Source organism: Ahaetulla prasina, chromosome 11, assembly GCF_028640845.1.
Source record: "Ahaetulla prasina isolate Xishuangbanna chromosome 11, ASM2864084v1, whole genome shotgun sequence".
NCBI lineage: Eukaryota > Metazoa > Chordata > Lepidosauria > Squamata > Colubridae > Ahaetulla > Ahaetulla prasina.
In genome coordinates this window covers 7,827,655-7,842,983 of record NC_080549.1, presented here as the reverse complement: position 1 = coordinate 7,842,983, position 15,329 = coordinate 7,827,655, and positions in this window count along the sequence as shown.

Here is a 15,329-nt window from a genome sequence, read left to right as displayed (position 1 = left end):
TCCACACCATGGCAACAGTGAGTGGGGTCTCAGCAGCTGGGACAACTGTTCTTAGCTCTCTGCTGCTCTCACTTGCTTCCCGTGTCTTAAATCAAGGTTGTGCAACCTTCACTGGGCTAAAGGACTGCATCAGCATCTGGAAAAAAAAACACATTTAGACTTTTGATCACTGCATAAGTAGGTGGGGACAAGCCCTAAGTTAACTATGATTTGAAAAGCTCTTGATTGTGGTCTTTCAGTCCTTGGACTCCTCCCAGCTCTTTCAATGGGCCATTTCCTCAGAGTTGTTTCTCAATAACAATATCTTTTCGTTCTTGCAAGTTTTTGGTTGTGTCACCCGAGATAATCTTCTGTCTGATCTTCTCTCCCTGATTGCCTTCAATTTCTTCAAGCATCGGGGGTCTTCTCTGAAGACTTTTAGCTTTGGGTCATTTGAATCACTCTCTCAAGGCCAACCAGTTGGCTTCATACCTAAGGCAAGAGCAGAACTCAAGCTCTTCCACTTTCTAGCCTGATGTTGTGACTCTAGCCCCCGAACCTGGTCCCATGCCCGAGAGTAACTCTGAGAGTGAGGGGGAAGAGCCGGTAAGACTTACCTCAGGAGCACCGATTCCTTTGGCCCAGCTCCAGGAGCCAGAACCAGACCAGTCGGAGGACGTAATGAGGCCGTCATCCCCTGATTCCTCCCTTCCCCAGGCTACGCCTTCAGACCCAGCTGATAATAATAATAATCAAGCTTGGATTGACCCGCGCTTCAGAAGATTAGAGAGGTGGCGTCATCAAAGGGAAGGGTGGGCAGGAGCCCCACCCCACAGGATATATAAGGAGCTTTGGGACTGCTCTCATTCCATGGGAAGCAAAAGTTTAGCTGATCCGTTTCAAAAAGAGCTGAAGTCTTGCTCCGTGAGTCATTTGTTTGAACTTTGGCAGGCAGCTGCAATTTCTCTGCCAGGACTGATAAGAGCCGTGAAGCCACTGGCTGAAGGCCAGCTCGTGGATCCGAAGTGGGAAAGGAGACAGAACACCTGATGCCTTAATCACAGGCTCCCTATAAAGGCACGTGGGTATTTGATAATATTTATATCAAGTCAGATAGATAGTTGCTGCTATTATTTGTTGTTGTCATTGTCAGTCAATAATGTTGACAATGTAATATCAATAATATTGCATTGATTGTTGTTGTTATTTTAGTATCTGTAAATTTCAGGGAGGGAGGGAGGAAAATGAGAAAACAAAAGGAAGGAAGGAAGGAAGGAAGGAAGGAAGGAAGGAAGGAAGGAAAAAAGAAAGAAAGAAAGGAGGAAGGGAGGGAGGGAGGGAGGAATAGAAGGAGGGGGGAAAATGAGAAAAAGAAAGAAAGGAAGGAAAAAGAGAGAGGAAGGAAGGAGAGAGGAAGGAGAGAGGAAGAAAGGAAGGAAAGAAGGAAAGGAGAAGGGAGGGAGGAAGGGAAGGAGGGAGGAAGGAAGGAAGGAAGGAAGGAAGGAAGGAAGGAAGGAAGGAAGGAAGGAAGGAAGGAAGGAAGGAAGGGTATGGTTTATAAATCTTTGTTATTCACAATATTTGGCTAATGTCTTTATTGTGCTCAGTTGTTAATATTTCATGAAGATTTTTTTAATTTTGTTTTTCCTTTCCTTTCCTTTCCCTTTTTTTTTTTTTTTTGGCTCCTTCCTGCCAATATGCTTGGCCTCATTCATGCATGCCCTTAGCAAACCTGTCTTCTAATTAAGCAATTTAATGATCCAATAGACTATCTGAAAGTCCTAAATATTAGTTGTGCCCTTGGGTTGACTTAATTAAAAAAGAGGAGGAGGAGGAGAAGAAGAAGATTTGCAAAAGAGTTGAGAAGATGACTTTCTCTGAAAATTTCACTCCTGGTCTTGAAAGTAGTATTTTTAAAAGTAGTCTTTAAAGGGATCAGGAGAGAAATTTTCAAGGAAAAGATTGCTATTTCTGGATTCCAAACATGGAGGGACAGAAGCTTATCACCTTTATCCTCAAGATATTTTCTAGTAAATTGAAGTTTAAACAAATTCACACAGCTTCAAAATGGCTAATTTGAATAAAGGACAAGAATGAAACTATTTAAAACAAATAAGCAATGAAGATCATGGCACTTATGCTTTTAATGAATTTCAATCTCAGTGATTTTGTCTAGAACAGCGGTTCTCAACCTGTGGGTCGGGACCCCGTTGGGGGTCGAATGACGATTTGCCAGGGGTCGCCTAAGACCATCGGAAATATGGGAGGTATACTTGCGAGTCGAAGAATCGCGCTCCAATGGTTGACTCCACAAGCCAGCTGCAGGCTCTTCAAATCGCTAGCCGAATTCGGTTTTAGGCACGATGAATTAAAAAAGAGAGAAATCTTTGCTCTGATGTCTCCCTCTCAAGCCAGCTGCAATCACTCCAAATCGCTAGCCTAATTTGGCTTCAGGCGCTATAAACATAATAGGGGAGGAGTCTCCGCTTTAATGCCTCCGTCCTCAAGGCAATCTCAAGCAGTTCAGATCGCTAGCCAATATGGCTTCAGGTGCAATAAATTCAAAAAAACAGTTTGCCGCTTTTTTCCCCTTCCTTTCGTTCATAGGCCTATGAATGAAAATAATTTTGTGGTTGGGGTCGCCACATCGTGGGGAATTGTATTAAAGGGGTCACAGTACTATAAAGGTTGAGAACCACTGGACTAGAGAGATTCTCAGCCATCTAGGTCATGGCTGTCCCAAAGGTGCTTTTTCAAGAAACAACTGGACTTTCTTGGTTTTTTTTTTCCTTGAAGATGTTTCCCTTTTTATCCAAGAGGCTTCTTCAGTTCTGGACTGAGGAACTGAAGAAGCTTCTTGGATGAGAAGCAAAACATCTTCAAGGAGAAACAAAGAAAGTCAAATTGCCTCTTGAAAAAGCACCTTTTTGGGTCTTGGTGATTTGGGGTCTTGCCACATGAGCTGTGGTGGCACAGTGGTTAAAATACAGTACTGCAGGCTACTTCTGCTGACTGCCAGCTAACTGCAGTTCAGCAGATCAGTTCTCACTGGCTCAAGGTTGACTCATCCTTCCATCCTTCCGAGGTCGGTAAAATGAGGACCCAGATTGTTTGGAGCAATACAGAGACTCTGTAAACCACTTAGAGAGGGCTGTAAAAGCACCGCAAAGCGATATATAAGTCTAAGTGCTATTGCTAATCTTTCCTTCCTTCCTTCCTTCTTTCCTTCCTTCCTTCCTTCTTTCTTTCCTTCCTTCCTTCCTTCCTTCCTTCCTTCCTTCCTTCCTTCCTTCCTTCCTTCCTTCCTTCCCTCCCTCCCTCCCAGTGGTTAGAATGCAGCATTGCAGACTAACTCTACCCACTGCCAGGAGTTTGATCCTGACCGGCTCAAGGTGGACTCAACTTTCCATCCTTCCAAGGTCGGTAAAATGACAACCCAGATGGTTGGGGGCAATAGGCTGATTCTGCAAACTGCTTAGAGTGGGCTGTAAAAGTCCTGCAAAGCGGTATATAAGTCTAAGTGCTATTGCTAATGCTATTTTATGCTCATGCCCATATCATTTTCTTGGCAACAATACAAGAGTGGTTTGACTTTGCACTATTGAACCTTTAAAAAAAAATATTTTGGTCTAACCCATAGACTTGATGTCTTCCGCTTGTCTTTCCAACAAATAATAAGCACGTTAAATATTAAATGGGCTTTGGATTAGCTTCTTATGTGGCATAATCTAGGGTTGGAAGCAGTTTGGTAATTATCTTCAGCAAGTAATATGCCAAAGAACTAAAATCCACCACCCTGGTCCAATAGCTAGATATTATCTGTAGAAGAACTGCCAAAATCCATGAATGCCAAATGGGACATTAATGCAACCAAAACATTATGGAACATTCTTGGGAAATGAAAACTCAACTGGTAGAATTCTAATTATGGATACCTTGCATTTTGATGGAAGTGTTGACTGGAACTCGTGACACTGGACAGGGTTCTCTGTCTAAGACTCCTGAAGCCTCTGGAGACCCATCTAAACACAATTGCCCACAACTGGTGAGCAATCTACCAAGTAGTTTCCCAGGTAACTACCAGGTCCAGCCCTTACTTAATTTTTTGAACTCAGTCGAGATCAATTTATTGTTATTGCTTTTCGAGTATGTGAGCCAACTACGCAGCACTATTTCTGGCTCTGAAATGCTAACATGTATGGGATCACCCCAGGGATGGGATCCTCCCGGTTTAACAACTGGTTCGGTGATTGCACAATTTGTGCATGCGCATTGAGCGCACATGTGCAGTGTTGTGTCCCCCTCCCCACTTCATAGAGAAGACGCAGAGAAACGCGTCCCATAGTCCTTTATATTTGCAACAGACCTGATTTTATGTAGTGAAAGCAAGACTTGGCAGCTACAGTGCGACAACCTGCCAAGTTCCGAGTTCTTTATCTCTTACGGAGACAGAAGCCCACGTGTCCAAGATCCGTTGCTAAGAGCTCACAGAAAAAAGCCTTTGCACAGTCCAGGCCTTTAACTCCCAAACGACCGATCTGCAGTTCACACTTGGTAGCTTTTGTCCGTCACAAGGCCCAGATGGCAACTCCACCTGGTTTTATCGCCTGTGGGGTGTGGCTCAGTGACTCAGCACTCTCTGGGCCAGGATTGATCCTCCTCATCCTCTATCTGTGGGGGCTCTGACACGCTTTTTTCCTGGCCTTCCGCTGGCACTTGAGGCATTGCCAGGAAGGAGGGACCTGGAGAGGGAGGCCTTGTCGGATCCTCTCCCTCACTCCCTGAGTCATCCTCCTCCATGAGGACAGGCTCAGGGGCCAGAGTCACAACATGAAATCTTCACTTCCAGGTTTCTTCAGAGGAGTAACACAGCTGATTTGCGTGGCAATCCACTCTACCACGTGAATCAGCTGAGAAGATAAAGGTAGGAAAACAGCGTGGGTGGGCAGGCAGGCCCATTTGATTATCAGGACCAACTGGGTTGCTCCCAGCTGATCGTTGGACCTACCAGTTCGCCCCGAACCAGTCTGAACTAGCAGAATCCCACCCCTGGATTACCTTGAAAACAACTTCTTGTAGCACCTGTGATGTAAGTAAAGTTGCCAAAAATTGGTAAGTTAAATCTCCGATTTGATTCTGTGTTTTATTGTCTGCGCTATCTGGTTGATGGAATTCTCATCCTTGCTAAGAAGATAGGGGTTAAGTGGTTTAGTCTATAGCCCTATTAAGGGCAATTTGCATTGCAAATGATGCTCCCTAATTTGCAAAGATGGGTCCCCCAACATCCCTGTGTTCCCTCCAGATGTGTCAAGAAATGCAAACACATTTGTTGTGCAACGATTGATCCTAATAGCAAAGAAGGAGTGGGGGGGGGCACGAATAGCCAAACTTCTGTAGCTTGTTTTCAAGTTTTAAATAGCTAATGCTTTCCTAGCAAATTTATAGCGGTATCGGAGCTATGTAATTTGAATAGTATCATTAGGAACTTTATTAGTAGCAAGTCATTATTGCTACTTGTGACTATAAGAAGGGCTATTAAGAGTGAATGACCACCCAGGATAGGAAGCAATCTAATAAGTGTAAAATTTCTGATTACGTTATTCCCCACTGACAAAAAATTGGTATTTTCTCAATGGCTCACAACAGGTTTAATGGATACAGAGAAAAGACAGTTAGTGGGCAATAAAGTGTGAAGCAAAACATTAGCTGCAAATAAATAGTGGAATTCTTCCTTCAGTTATAATAGTTTGGAGTTTTTAAACAGTCAAGGATCTTCAGTCGATATTGTCATAGCGCTGTGAAAGAGGTGATCGAGTTTAGGATTGGAACCCTGCTTTAGGGTTTGGGTTTTTTTCCCCCCTCTCCAACAAGTGTTTTTATAGCTTTTTTATTATTATTATTTTATTTTATTTTATTTTATTTTTCTCCGAAGACTCAGGACGGCTTACAGTGTGTAAGGCAATAGTCTCATTCTATTTGTATATTTACAAAGTCAACTTATTCCCCACCAACAATCTGGGTCCTCATTTTACCTACCTTATAAAGGATGGAAGGCTGAGTCAACCTTGGGCCTGGTGGGATTCGAGCCTGCAGTAATTGCAGGCTGCTGTGTTTTAATAACAGGCTATCTTACAGCCTGAGCCACCACGGCTGAAGTAGTCGCTTGGTTGCATTTTCTCAATGCTGATATTCTGCTGTAAAGAGCCTTTATTTAAAAAGCAACAGAGCTTGGAGAAGTTCCAGAAGCTATCCATCTGCTTCTCCTGTACAGGAAGACTGAGTATGTAAACTAGAGGATATAAAAGTAGGAAAAATGATCAGGCAAGCCATAAAGTAAATATTGAGCAACCACAGGCAGGAACCAAAAAATAATAATAATAATCAGAAGTCTGGTAGCATCTTTTCCAACGAACAAATGTTATTCAAAGGCATAAGTTTTCATGAGCTGTAGCTCACTTTATCAACTGCCTAGAATGATTAGACTGATGTAGTATTTAAACAAGGGTGAAGTCAAGGGGAAAGTAAGGGCAAAACAAGGTAGTCATGAAGTTATAGATGCCCATGAGACTGATTATCAGTGTTTTTAAGGTGAAAGGTTTCCCTGTCAGTCATGTCCAAATTTAGGGCATGGTACTCATCTCAGTTTCTTGACCAAGCCAGCTGACAGGACTACCATCCTGCTATGCATTGCCTGCTGCCATATTCAACAGGGGAAGGGAGATTGGCAGAGAGGGATACAGGATGACGAAAAAAAACTATGCATTGTGCCATCCAGTGAGAGCAGCCAGCCACTCCAATCCAAGATCACACTGAAGAATGCAGAACCATCCAGCCCACAAAGACAGAAACCATTACCCAAACAATTTGTTACCACCTAATTTGGCACTCATTGATAACCAGGGAAGAGAATGGGAACAAAGGAAAAATTAACTACAGTATGTGTTTTGGACACGAAAACCTCAGATCCAGCTTTGCTTCTTCTGTAACCATTTAGCTTTAGTAAAATGTACTTCTGGCTAACAATGGCTTTTCTAACTGACCAAGTTTTCTAACTGACCAAGTTGGGACTGTTGACACACGCATTGTCCGAAGACAATTTCTGTGGTCATGTGGCCAGCATTTATTTATTTTGATTTTTATTTCGATTTCGATATAACCAGCATGGTTATATGCCAAAAGTCCACAGAATATTATTACCTTCCCACTGAAGTGGTACCTGTTAATCTACTCGCATCTGCATGCTTTCGAACTGCTAGGTGGGCAGGACCTTATCAATTAACAGTTGTTCCAATGGAACAAGCTATTGTGTTTGTTGATGCCTTCTGAGCTTGTATGAGAAAGGTCTTGAAGGAGTCTCCTAATTTTTTGCCACTGTGGATTAACTCCGATCTTCTCCTACTAGGTTATGATCAGGAAAGGATAATATTGCCACATTTGATTGGATCTCATTTTCCTTTCTTGAGTATACAATAATCCTTTCTTTATTGCTATTCTTTTAAGAAAATATATTCAAAGAGAACAGAATAACAGCATTAGAAGGGACTTGGAGGTCTTCTCATCCAATTCTCTGCTCAGGCAGGAAACCCTACACCATTTCAGACAAACGGTTGCCCAATCTCTTCTTTAAAACTTCTAATGTTGGAGCATTCACAACTTCTGGAGGCAAGTTATTCCACCAATTAATTGTTCTAACTGTCAGGATACTTCTCCTTAGTTCCAGGTTGCTTCTCTCCTTGATTAGTTTCCATCTGTTGCTTCTTCTCCTCCCTTCAGGTGCTTTTGGAAATAGCTTGACTCCCTCTTCTTTGCAGCAACCTCTGTTAACACCATATTTTGGTGCTCTCTTTCTCTCTATTTTTGGGTTTTTGCATTTAATGGCAAAAATAGATCTACAGCATCTTGGAAAGAAAGCCAAAAAAATGAAGGTCCATTCAGTTCCTATTAGTAGTCTTATTTTAGTTCTGATTAACAGCTACCAGGTAAATTAAGTGATCAAATCCAGTCTGATTCTTCATTGCAATGGCCAATGAAGATAATTGTGTTACTAGGAAGCCAATTCCAAGTAACAGCATCAAGCATGACTTCTACTCTTTCTCCTTAGGGAAAGTGAGAAAGCAATACCTTGTAGCAGTCAATCACAACCTCATAGATAGCAAAAGAAGTGATAGTCATAGTGGTGCTTAACAGACATTCACAAGCCCCCAGTCTTCAAAGTCTACATATCTAACCAAGAGCATTATGAAAATCAATGAAATTTGCAATGCTGAAATTAGCTGTCAGGTTTCACCCAACCAAGCAGGCCTGGAACCACGGAGATAAGCTCACACGAAAACGGTTAATATTTTTTGAAGGAAGTTGGGAAATTGTAATGAAAGAAATTCTGCAACTGCATTGAGTCAAGAATGAGCTCTGTTCATAAAAGCAAAGTTCAAAACTTGTGCTTTTGTCTTCCATCTCCTCTTAGACAGCAAGTAAGTTTTGACCAACCGGGCCTGTTTCCATCTGTGTTTTGCATTTTACAGTGTCAGCTTTGCCTTACTTTTTTTTTCCTACAGAGAACTAATTTGCAACAGGAAGAGGAGGAGGAAGGAGGAAGGAGGAGGAAGAAGAGGAGGAGGAGAAAAAGGAGAAGGAGATGGAACAGAGAAGGAGAAGGAGGAGGAGAAGGAATGGAGGAGGAGAAGGAGGAGGAGGAAGAGGAAGAGGACAAGGAGAAGGAGAAGGAGGAGGAATAGAAGGAGGAGGAGGGGAGGGGAGGAGAAGGAGGAGGAGGAGGAGGAGGAACAGAGGAGGAAGAGAAGGAGGAGAAGGAGAAGGAATGGAGGAAGAGGAAGAGGAGGAGGAAGAAGAGGAGGAGGAGAAAAAGGAGAAGGAGATGGAACAGAGGAGGAGAAGGAGGAGGAGAAGGAATGGAGGAAGAGGAGGAGGAGGAGGAAGAAGAAGAAGAGGAGGAGGAGAAAAAGGAGAAGGAACGAGGAAGAGGAGAAGGAATAGAGGAAGAGGAGGAGAAGAAGGAGAAGGAGGAAGAGGAGAAGGAGAAGGAATAGAAGGAGGGGAGGGGAGGGGAGGAGAAGAAGAGGAAACAGAGGAGGAAGAGGAGGAGGAGAAGGAGAAGGAATGGAGGAAGAGGAAGAGGTGGAGAAAGAAGAAGAGGAGGAGGATGAGAAAAAGGAGAAGGATATGGAATGGAGGAGGAGAAGGAGGAGGAGAAGGAGAAGGAATGGAGGAGGAGGAGGAGGAGAAGGAGAATGGAGGAGGAAAACGGAGGAGGAGAAGGAGAAGATATTACTACCTTGGGTTCCCCGCAAGCTAGCAGATATTGATTAAAAAATAAAAATAAAAATAGAAGTCCTGAGGAAGATGTGGGAAATTGTCTTACTACTTGGCCTTCTTGCAAGGAGGTTTCTTTGTAGCTTGCAATGCTCACTCAAACTCCAGACCATATCCTGAAGCTTCCAACTTCTTTAGTCCTTGCTCTGAATCTCTTAGAGGAAAGCAACATAAACATGCAACGATTCAGAAGCAGCATCTTGCGTCTCCCCTTTCCGTAGTTCTGGAAAGAACACCAAGGGCAGGTTCTGATCAGGTGTTCGGCTGTGCATCCTGGCTGACATCAAAACCTTAGGAGACTCGGCTGACTTTTTGCTCTCGTGTTTTGCCCGCAGGACTGAAATTGCCACAGGTGGAATCAGGATAATTAGCAATCTTCGGCGGGGCCAGAATTGCCTCTCTCCGAAAGCGGTCTCGTCTTGCCTCATTACCACACCTGCTTGCAATAAGATGGGATCTTATCTCTTTCGGTAATAAAATGCCATGCTAGAGCTGTGTCCTTAATTATGTTCCTAAATAATGGGAATGCATTTAAAGATTTTGCAGTCCATCTCTCACTGCTCATTAGTGTCCTTTATGAGTTATTTGCCTGAATGTTATTGCGTGTGCCTGTGAATGTGTGTGTGAATATATATAAATATATATTCAAATGAAAATGCATTCTGGTACACATAGAAAATGAATATATAATTAATGGGTGTACTTCACACATTTTAATATTCTGGGATTTGCTAAGTGCTTCTCAGCAAGTGATCTAACTATGTGTGTTTCAAAAGAGTTTATGCTGCTGAGAGTTGTATAGAAGTGGAGATGCAGACTGAGGATCAGTGGCAACACAACTAAAGAGGGTGAAATATATTTAGGCACTGAGAGCAGACACTGTTATTAGAGGGCTGCCCTTGGCATTAAACTTGAAGTATATTTCCTCATTTTGAAAGATAGGGCAACGCCTATCTTTCAGTTAGAACAACAGTGGAGCTACTTGCCTCCAGAAGTTGTGAATTCTCCAATACTGGAAGTTTTTAAAGAAGAGATTGGACAACCATTTGTCTGAAGTGGTGTAGGGTTTCCTGCCTGAGCAGGAAAGAAGACTTTCCAACTCTGTTATTTTAGTCTAGTCTAGTCTAGTCTAGTCTAGTCTAGTCTAGTCTAGTCTAGTCTAGTCTACTCTACTCTACTCTACTCTACTCTACTCTACTCTACTCTACTCTATTCCTTCTAGGAAGGAAGGAAGGAAGGAAGGAAGGAAGGAAGGAAGGAAGGAAGGAAGGAAATAAAATGAAAGAAGGAGGGAAGGAGGGAGGGAAGGAAGGAGGGAGGGAGGAAAGAAAGAAAGAAAAAAAGAAAAAAGAAAGAGGGAGGAGAGGAAGGGAGGAAGGAAGGAAGGAAGGAAGGAAGGAAAGAAAGAAAGAAAGAAAGAAAGAAAGAAAGAAAGAAAGAAAGAAAGAAAGAAAGAAAGAAAGAAAGAAAGAAAGAAAGAAGAGATTGGACAACCATTTGTCCGAAATGATATAGGGTTTTCTGTCTAGTCTACTCTGTTCCACTCTATTCTTCTCTACCCTATTCTTTCTAGGAGGAAGGGAGGGAGGGAAGGAAGGGAAGGACCATGTTGTAAAGCTTATTGTTAAATATATGAAATTGTAAAGTATAATCTACTCAAGCTAAAGCAATGAAATGAATGTTGTAATTCTAATGGTTTTATTTATGATACGGATTTTTAAGACATTAAAAAGGGGAGAATGTCTGTAAATTAAATGGAGCAACAACAACAACAACAAAGACTTCCACAAGACAAGACTTGTTAACTGAATTCCTTACAAAGAGAGCCATAAACAAGGCTTTTAATTTCAGAACTGCTCTATTATCGGTAAACAAAACCCCCCAAATGAAGCAATTATATACATAAAAAACAAACAAACCAGGAATCCAGGCCATCAAGTAAATGTGCTAAAATATGGTACTGGGACGTTATCCAATTGAAGAGACCATCTCCAATATTTGCTAACTGAATCGGGGGAACAAAATGTTTATATAGTCAAAAATGGTCTTTTCTTTAAATCAGGGGTCTCCAACCCTGGAGGACTTCAACTCCCAGAAAAGCTGGCTGGGGAATTCTGGGAGTTGAAGTCCACCAGGCTTAAAGTTGCCAAGGTTGGAGACCCCTGATTTAAAGAGCTAATTCTCGCAATTGATGGAAAAGTCAACCCAAACCCATTCTTCCCATATGAGAAAGATCCCTATTGGTTCAGAGCAGCTCATCCAAATCTCCTTCTTCCCACCATGGGTCAGTCTGGAAAACAGTAGATGTTCAGAACAACGGCACTGATCAGAAGGAAAAAAAACTTACCAAACTGCTACTTGAACTACTATAGAATGACTGCCTACCCTATAAAAATTAAATGTATAAATGGAGTATTAAAGTAAATGTGTCCAATTTTCAAGATGACATAACTGTCTTTTACCCATTCAAGGAGAAAGAGAGGGAAGGGAGGGAGGGTGGAAAGAAGGAAGGAAGAAAGGAGGAAAAAAGGAAAGAAGGAAGGGGGAAAGAAGGAAGGGAGGGAAGGGAGGGAGGAAGGAAGGAAGGGAAGGAAGGAAGAAAAAAAGAAAAAAGAAAGAAAGAGGGAGGAGAGGGAGGGAGGGAGGGAGGGAGGAGGAAGGAAGGAAGGAAGGAAGGAAGGAAGGAAGGAAGGAAGGAAAGAAGGAAGGAAGGAAGGACAAATGACCAGATCAAATTATCCTACATCAGACACATTATTATCTAGCTTTCTGAAGAGGTCCCTAATGCTAAGGAAATTGGAAGGAAAAAAAAGAGGGACAATCATTTCTGAGGTGAATGGTTTGAATTATGACAATGATGATTTCACCACTGGAAGATCTGAAGGACAAATTTGGGGACACACCCTCTTGGAGAAAATCTAAGAATGTAGTCCCTAAGAATCAACACCAACCTGATAGCCCATAATTATCTTCATCATCTCTCTTTTTAAGACTCCATAAGAATTTCACTTTCTCGGTGGTCAGTAGAGGAGACACATAATCTCCCATAGTTAGATGAGATACCAAAAGTTGGAAGAAGGTGAGGAACGGTGAATGGAAAAGGAAATCAAGGCTGAAAGCAGCAAAACAGAAAATCTCTACAGATTGCGTGTCAATTTAGAATTAAGTTTCTTTGAGTATAATGAGGCATATTCTCCATGAAGTGACAATAAGATTGCCTCCTGCCTTTTACAAAACATATCTTTTTTTTTTAGCCTGCCATTCTAGATTTACTGACTGGGTGTAAGCCAATCGGAGAACAATGAGACTGATCTTTGAGAGAGACACATATGTCACTGCAATTCCATGGAAGTGTCATGAAAGCTTTTCTTGTACAAAGATGGTGTGCAGGTAATCTTAACTCGGAAGTGTGTTTATACATTCAGCAGTCTATTTTCTGCTGCGAGACAGGTTCAGATAGGCTATGGCAAGTACCCCAGGCAAATTATGGAAAGCACTGTGGGGAAAAGATCATAGTAATCTTTTGCCGTCAGGATGAAAGTTGCTTGTTGCTAGGTTGATTAGGAGGAACTGAAATCAGTCACCAGGGGCCAAGACTTCTTCTGTCCCACCCATCTATTTCTTGTCCCAGTAACAATGTTAAGACAGCTTCTTCTTCTTCTTCTTCTTCTTCTTCTTCTTCTTCTTCTTCTTCTTCTTCTTCTTCTTCTTCTTCTTCTTCTTCTTCTTCTTCTTCTTCTTCTTCTTCTTCTTCTTCTTCCTGTCTTCTGGCAGTTCTACACATGCATACACTGGGAACAGGTTCCCGCCGTTCTTCTTCCTCACTGATGTCAGACTCCAGAGACTCCGTGGACAGCAAAGAACTACTAGATGGCCTTCGCCCCCTCTCTGCCTCTGACTCAGAGCCCTCATCTGAGCCTTCCCCAGACTCCAGGACTGGCCCATGTTCCTCCCCAACCTCCTCACTGTCCGAATCTGCTGCCGCAGGTGGGCCACAACAGAAAGCCTGGGTTATATTTTGGAAACATTCTGGCCAAGAAGAAAGAAAAAAAAAGACTAATATGTTTGCTCTCTTTCTGAGGTAACCAACGTTTATCCATCGCCTTTGGATAAATCATTTCCGTTTCTGGTTTTTCAATCCTGTCTAACTGGCACAGGCATTACTTTCCATCGTATGTAACAAATATCTTTTGTTCTTCTGAAAAGGTAATGGGGCATCTTTGTCGTTAATTGTTCTGTCTAGGTGACACAACAGCATCTGTGTAACCATATTAATGAATTGATAATGAATTTTTTATTCTATTAGCGTTAGCACGCACATTCGCTTGGTAACTGCTTTCTATTTTGAGTCCTCTTGGCACACAGAGTGTTGTGTTCAGAACATCAGTCTCGATTAATGCTGTGCAGCTCTGCTACCCGATTTTCACGTTCTTATGTGAATATAGGTGAAGGTGGACTTATTGTTTGGGTCATAATGACACATCCTTGTTGGCAAACACTATAGAAAAGTTCTTTGACTGCTTCTTCCTCTGAGTTTTTTTCTTTTTAAAAAAACCCTCAAAACTTCACAGTGTGGTCTATAGATTTAGAATTTCCAGACAATATGTCAAAGAAGATTCTCAGTCATCCATGGTTGCAGGAACTGGGCATGGATATTCTAGTGAAGAGAAGGATCAGGGGAGACATGAAAGCAGTCTTCCAATATTTGAGGGGCTGCCACAAAGAAGAGGGGGTCAAGCTATTCTCCAAAGCACCTGGAAGGCCGGACTAGGAATAATGGATGGAAACTGAACAAGGAGAGATTCAACCTAGAAAATAAGGAGAAATTTGGGAGGTTCGGATGTGTGCTTTTGGCACTCGGTCCAGAAAAGGTTAGCCATCACTGATATATAGTATCTCTTTCCACTGAGAGCTTGTGCACTGGAGATAAATTCCTTGTATGTCCAATCACACTTGGCCAATAAAGAATTCTACTCTATTCTATTCTATTCTATTCTATTCTATTCTATTCTATTCTATTCTATTCTATTCTATTCTATTCTATTCTATTCTGAAAAAAGTAACTGATGACCAGTTTCACGCTTAGAACTGTTGCAGCAATGGTCATGAGATCTAAATTTGGATATTTGGCAGCTGGCATGTACTTATGACAGTTGCAATGTCCTGACGTCATGTTAAAATACAGCACCTCAATGAGATTGTGGGTTCAAAAAAAAATGCATAGATAGTGATCATCTCATACTTTCTGAGATCTAAAAAAGTTGCAAAGTTCTCCTTCTACCTCCCATCCCCAAAATAATATGAACAAATTATTGAAAACAGATTAAGAAACAATTCAGTTTCATGGTGGCCATGAAATTGGATAATTTGGATTTAATTGCATTGCTAATGGGTATCTCTCTCTCTCTTTTATTTTTTTAACTCAGTTCATTTAAAAAAAATAAAAGATTCAACAGTAGTGCTTGTTTATCCTCTAAATGTTTTCCTATTCTCCCCTTCTCCGCCGTAGTTTCAGCAAACCGGTTAATTCAGAATGGAATTTAGTAGCAAGAATTCAAAGAATGAAACTATGACATTCCAGTCACTGTGCATTTAGATGTTTCCCAAATATTTGAAAGTTAGAAGTATAGCAGAGTTGGAAGGGACCTTGGAGGTCTTCTAGTCCAATCCCCTGCTCAAGCAGGAAACCCTATACCATTTCAAACAAATGCTTGTCCAATCTGTTCTTAAAAACTTCCAGTGTTGTAGTACCCACAACTTCTGAAGGCAAGTTCACTGATTAATTGTTCTCACTATCAGGAAATTTCTCCTTAGTTCTAGGTTGCTTCTCTCCTTGATGAGTTTCCATCCATTGTTTCTCAACTTGCCTTCCGGCTTTAAAGAATAGTTTGACCCCTCTTCTTTGTGGCAGATATTGGAACAGTGCTGTCATGTCACCCCTAATCCTTCTTCCCACTAGACTAGACATACCCAATTCCTGTAACTGATCTTCATATGTTTAAGCCTTCAGACCCCTAGAT